The sequence below is a fragment of the Gossypium hirsutum genome, chromosome D02 (assembly GCF_007990345.1).
Source record: "Gossypium hirsutum isolate 1008001.06 chromosome D02, Gossypium_hirsutum_v2.1, whole genome shotgun sequence".
Classification (NCBI taxonomy): domain Eukaryota; kingdom Viridiplantae; phylum Streptophyta; class Magnoliopsida; order Malvales; family Malvaceae; genus Gossypium; species Gossypium hirsutum.
Window position 1 is genome coordinate 40,545,581 of NC_053438.1, and position 6,713 is coordinate 40,552,293.

A 6,713-nucleotide genomic window follows, 5' to 3' on the forward strand; every position below is an offset into this window, starting at 1 on the left:
TCACAACTAAAACTAATTAATAATTAAAAACATAAAGAGAACTTTTTAAAATAATAAATAATAATTTGTCACTAAAAGGAATTTACATTGGTGACGATGGAAATCTAAAGTTATCAATGAATAATCACTTCTAGTTTGTGTTTTCATAATTCAATTTCAGTAAATATATACATGCATAATTCAATAATTGATTAGAAGTAAAAGGTATGATAATGTTGTACGTGACCGAGAGGTATATATATACTTTATTATGAGGTATGATTGAGGTATGATAAATTAATTGTGAATATGTGGCTACTTGATATTTTAATTTAATATGTTTATTCTTGCTATATGTTATTTGATTATAATTATATTGGGAATATGTTATGTGATAATTAATAATGGAAAAATGTTCTATTGACAATGTTAGATAGAGTTACGGGTATAGTTGGCATGCTATAGGGTCTGTTTATGCATGTTATATCCAGTGCTTCGTGTGTGTTATGTTTAGTGTTTTATGCGTGTGATATTTGTGATATCCCTAGCTCATCACTGAGTTAGGAACAATACTAAGGTGGGATATGTATAATTTAGAATTTTAGAAATAGATAAAATAGGAAATTTTCAGTGTTAGTGTAGAAAGTAGCTAGAGCTAATAGAAAATTAAAAATACTCTTGAAATAAGAGAAATAATTTGGAATATTAACTTAATTGTAAGAGAATAAAAAGTATTGGGGCAAAAATAAGAAAATTAAAAATTTGAAATGATTGCATTGAATTGAAGGAAAAAGGAGAAAGGACTAGAAGTGAAATTTATCAAAATAAAGTATGATTCATGGATGATATTATAGAGAAAGTTGGACAATTAAATGGTAATTACCTAAACAAGATAATTATGGAAAATATAATGATTAAGGACTAAAATGTGTAAAAATATGATTGGTGAGTCATTTTGATAATTATCATTTTAGTTATTAAATTAATTAAATATTTTTATTAGAAAAGTTGAGAAAGATGAAGATACATTTCACACCACCTCCATTTCTCCATCTTTTCAACTTTTGTTTTTTTATTACAAATAGGTCATTTCCACCATTTTTAAGCCTTTTATGCTTAATTTCTCCAATTTCTTTCACGAATACTTAGTGAAATCAATAGACAAGCCTAGTATCCACCTTAATTTCATGAAAATAGTATTAATATTTGTCTTGGTAAGAATTAGGGTTTTATTTCAAGTGATTAAGGTAAGAACAATAAGTTTCTTCATGAAATTCATGTTAGTTTCATTTGAATACCATAAATATGTTTTGATATGAAAATGATGAAAAAGAGAAGAAAAGTGAAGGATTAGTTGGTGATAAAGGTAAGGAAGTAGCCAAGGAGTTAAGAAAGAAGAAAAGATTTCATCCAAGCCATTGTTGCAAGTACTTCAAGAATTTTAATTTATTTAATTTTAATCTAAGTATAAATTATGTTAAAATAGTTAAATTAATTAAAATATGCTAGTATTATGTGCAAAAAATGATAAAAAAAATAAGTAGTGATAAATATAGTTTGAATTTTAATTATGTGATGAATTGATTTGAAATATTGAAATAATAGTAAAAATGATTAAATTGTGAAGTTTGCAAAATGGTTATGAAAACTGAATTTCTGATAAATTGGAATGTGAGTGAAGTGTAAGAATTAATGAATGTATGAATAGTGAAAGTGGGATTGAATTACAAAGTATAGTGAATTTTATGATAATAAGGACTAAATTATAAAAAAGTGAAAATTTTAAATTGCTTTCATTTGAATGAGTGGATGAGATGGAATAAATATATTAAAATCCCATGTAAACGAGATGAGAACTAGTAGGATATGAATGACACGCCATTGAGAAATCTTTTGCGCACAAATGAAAATGGAATAAATATATTCAAATTGTCTCATTTGGGCCTAGAGTTATCACACTTGTTCTTTGTTGATGATTTGGTTATTTTTACCAAAGCTAATTTAGAGCATGCTATGATTGTTAAAGAAACTCTAGATAGGTTTTGTACTCTCTCAGGTCATCAAGTTAACGCTCATGAGACCAATATTTTTTTCTCTAGAGGTGTGGATGGTGATCTAAGTGATAGGTGTTGGATTTATCAAAGGTTTCACTCTTGCGGTGCATCAGGTATACATACACATATTTGGAATAGTCATAAATAAAGGTTACATAATACTCGTAATCACCTCTTGCACTAACGCTCATGGGGCCACATACGTCAGTGTGCACAAGTTATAGAGGTTTCCGACCCTCATTCCTTTTGTATTAAAATATTGCTTAGTCATTTTACCTTCCAAGCAAGATTCACATTGTAGAAGATCAGCTTCTTTAAGTGAACTTAAAATGTCATCTTTCACAAGTCTAGTGATTTTTTTCTCAATTAATATGACCAAGTCTTAAATGCCAAAGGTACGCCTCATTAAATTGAGAAGTTTTAAGTCTTTTATTCGATATTTCAGTCTCAAGCAGTGTGTACATCTTTGGTTTGATAAAATAAAGATTATTTGACATCCATCGATTACAAATAATATTTCAATTTCTAAATATTGCAATTCCATTATTAAAAGTTACGATCAAGCTTTCTTTCTATAAACATGCAACAAAAATTAAGATTCTTTTGAAACTTGGTGCATAGAAAACGTCTTATAAAATAATATTCTTAAAATTATCAAAATAAAGATGTACATCTCCCACAACTTCAGTTGCCACACCTGTCCCGTTTTCGCTCTACAATGATAAGCTCTTATCTCTAAGATCTTTCATCTCCTCGAACCCCTGTAGAGAAACACAAACATTATTAATGAATTCTAAATCAATGACCTAGTGATTTATTGAGTTTTCCATTAAACAAGCTTATATCATCAAGAGTTCTATACCTTTTCTTTTGGTAGCTAGGTATTCCTTCCACTCTTTACAATTTGTCTTGAAATGCCCTTTCTTGCTGCAGAAGAAGTATTTAGACTTAGATAAGTCTTTAGACTTTCTGGTTCTCTTCCTTTTCACTTGTGATGGCCTAGAGACTTTAGCCTTGCCTTTGTTAGTGTGCTTTCCTTTCCCTTTTGAGGAATAAGTGAAAAATATATTTGCTTCTACTATTCAAACTAATTGATCGCCGTTGAACATCAACTCATAGGATTGTAACTCCTTCATGAGTTGTGTAAGTGTTAGGTTTTTGTTGCCAAAGTTATTTGCAGCCCGAAAACCAACAAAATCCTTTGACAAGCTTTTGAACACCATCTTAATTTGAGTGTTCTGGTCCAGATTGGCTTCATTGTTTGCAGCCTTGGCAAAGTAGCCCATAATAGTGATGATATGGTCTTTGACCGGAGTGTCGGGCTTTTTCTGGGCTTAATCAAGCTAGTTATGGCAGACTGTCGAGCCAAGACAGGTTTTCCTTTGAACATGTCTTTTAACTTATCTAGAATCACTTTAGTAGTCTTACAACTCTCTGTAAACGGAAAAATATATAGGATTTTTCCTATGTAATTTATCACCTTTTTACTTAAATCCGTTGTTAAAACTAAGTAATTGTTTAATAAATTAATGAAATATGTGAAAATATAAAATTAGGACATAGAAATTATTAAAATGTGATTTTATGCTTTATTATATAGTTTTCATGCAATAAATGACTTATTTTATATTAATTTAAATATATTATATTTTTTAAGACATAAAATGGGCCATGCATGATTAAATTAAATTATAAAATATAAAATTATATGTAATAATTCATTTTAAAATATTTCATTAATAATTTGAGTTTTAATTAATTAATTATATTGGATAAATTTTAGTCATTGGTCCTCTAACTTGTTGATTTATTCTGGATAGGTTTGATAACTTTGCTGGATTAAAAAATCGTCCAAATTGGAGACCAAGTGAACCCAATATTCGGCTACACATGGCTGTCCATTTAAACCATTGTTTGGTTTAATTACACAAGGTCCTTGCAGTGTTGAAGAAATTAGAGATTTGCTCGAAGATTTACGATTGACCGAGTCTCAGTGCTGACTTGTGTGGCATCCAAAATTGCTTAAAAATCAAGAAAAAAAATCAAGTCAAAAGCCACTAAGCATGGCTGGCCAGAATTTGAGGAGATTTGAAGAGGTTAACATCCACTATTTTTAGCAAACTATCCCCCTCTCCTTACCTATAAATAAGACCCTCTCATTCCTTCATTCATCATCCCTCAAGCATCCCTCAATCATTCTTCATTCATTCTCATCATTCATCATTCTCTCTTTTCTCCAAATTCTTTTAGCCTTTTCCATTCCCATGCCTAGCATCATCTCTTCATAGAGATTTTAGTAATTAAGCCTCTTAAAGAACCCTTGGTCGGCCACCTTGGAGAGCCATCAGGAAAGGAGCAAAGCAAAGGAACGAAGGAGCCTCGTTAGTTAAAGTCTTGGGTGACAGCCACTTTGAATTGGGTTTAATTTTCCTTTTCTTTAATTTAATATAAAGATGTTTGCTATGTGTTCTTTGTTCTTGTTTACAACAATGTTAGCTTAATTTTATTTAAGCTAGGATGATTGTTTTGATTAAATAATATTTATTTGATTCATGCTTATAATATTTGTGCCTAAATCGATCATGTTTTCAATTAAAAGTAAGTCTGTATTTCGTTCATACGTGATTGAAATGCACCTGAATTAGCTGAGTGATCCTGACCAGACGACGGCTAATGGACACATAATTGAAATGTGCATGCTCAATTTAGATCCTGACCCGATTAAATTGAATGTTGCATAACAACTCTGACCAAGCTCTATTATCTGCATAATTTTTAGATTTGTGTGATTAAATTGTTTCAAACCTGACACGTCCCTATTACCTCAGATGAATGCTAAAAAAACCTTAGTAAATAAGGATCAATAAAATGCGTATTTACTAAGTAAAGGATTCGAAAGGACCTAATGTAGTTTCCAAACTCATAAAAGATTGAGTTGTGATGGAATGTTTTTTTGAATGTTATTAAGCATGTTGATAATAAATTGAGTTTTATTAAAGTAATTGTCCTAGTTTATTTATGTTATAATTGTTGCAAATTGTGTTTAATTTTACTAAAATCTATTTCATTCATATAGTTTGCATACTTGGGATAATTTGCATTAGGGATCATTGTATTTAGTTTAATATATTTTAATCATTACTTCTAGACTATATTGTGTTTTTATTAACCAAATTGTTAATATAATTTTACAAATTAAGTGACTTAGCACAAATACAATCTCTGTGCAGACGATAACTCGATACTTATTACTTGATAACGACTGTGTACATTTGCACAAACCTACTTGTAACAAGTTTTTGGCGCCGTTGCCGGGGATTGTCAACTGTTGCCATAGTCATTTTTTGTGAAATTATTTATTTTCAATTTGATTTATTTCTAACATTAATAACTTATTCTTTTTACTTTTTGTGATTTTCTTTTTAGGTGTTTATGAGCATAGATTGAATTATCGATTTACTCTTTGTAGACCCTGAAATCGAGCGAACTTTCAGACAAAAACAAACAACTCAAAGACAAGTCGAGATAAACCTTGGAAATCATAATCAAGACCAAGGTAATGAAGCTGATCATGTACGAAATCCTATCCTTATTGCTGATTATAGGGATCAATGCATCAGACAATATGCTGTGCCACTTTTCAGTGAGTTAAACCCAGGAATTAGAAGGCCAGATATTGAGGCAACCCAGTTTGAATTGAAACCAGTGATGTTTCAAATGCTAAAAACGGTGGGCCAATTTAGTGGTATGCCCATGGAAGATCCACATCTCCATCTTCGATTGTTTATGGAGGTGAGTGATTCATTCAAGATAGCTGGTGTGACTAAAAATGCGTTGAGGTTGAAGTTGTTTTTGTACTCGTTGCGAGATTGAGCACGAGCATGACTCAATTCATTGCCACCAAGTTCCATATCTACATGGCAAGAATTAGCGAAGAGATTTTTGGTTAAGTATTTCCCACATAGCAAAAACGCTAAGTTAAGAAACGAGATCACAACTTTCCAACAATTGGATGACGAGTCCTTGTATGAGGCTTGGGAGCGATTCAAGGAGTTACTTCGTAAGTGTCCTTATCATGGGATTCCTCATTGTATCTAGCTGGAGACATTCTATAATGGTCTCAATGCACATACAAGATTGATGGTAGATGCTTCTGCGAATGGTGTAATTTTGTCTAAGTCTTATAATGAGGCTTATGAGATCATCGAGAGGATCGTGAGTAATAACTATCAATGGCCAACAAATCGAGTAGCTTCAGGAAGACGTGTAGCCAGAGTTCATGAAGTTGAAACCTTCAGTTCGTTATCAACTCAGACTTACCTACTTAGAAAACTTGTCCGGTTCAATCGAAAGTTCCATCACCTTCATATCCGCAAAGATTGCAGCAAAACAAGCAGAAACATGATGTGCAATTCAAGAAGTTTATGGATGTTCTGAAGCAGTTACACATCAATATTCCGTTGGTGGAGGCTTTAGAACAAATGCCGAATTATGTGAAGTTTATGAAGGATATACTATCCAAGAAGAAATGACTGAATGAGTATGAGACTGTTGCCTTGAAGAAAGAGTATAGTGTGTTCCTGGAGAACAAATTGCCACCGAAATTGAAAGAGTTAGGAAGCCTTACTATACCCTGTAACATTACTGAATCTTACTGTGGTAAAACTTTATGTGACTTAG

General features: G+C 31.4%; 1 non-coding gene across 1 annotated transcript; it reads right to left on the reverse strand.

Moving 5' to 3' along the window:
- Window positions 1-6,008: 6,008 nt before the first annotated feature.
- Window positions 6,009-6,115, reverse strand: LOC121214915 (small nucleolar RNA R71). Its single transcript, XR_005910654.1, has one exon. It is a non-coding gene; the product is annotated as a small nucleolar RNA R71 (small nucleolar RNA).
- Between the last annotated feature and the right edge of the window lie 598 nt (window positions 6,116-6,713).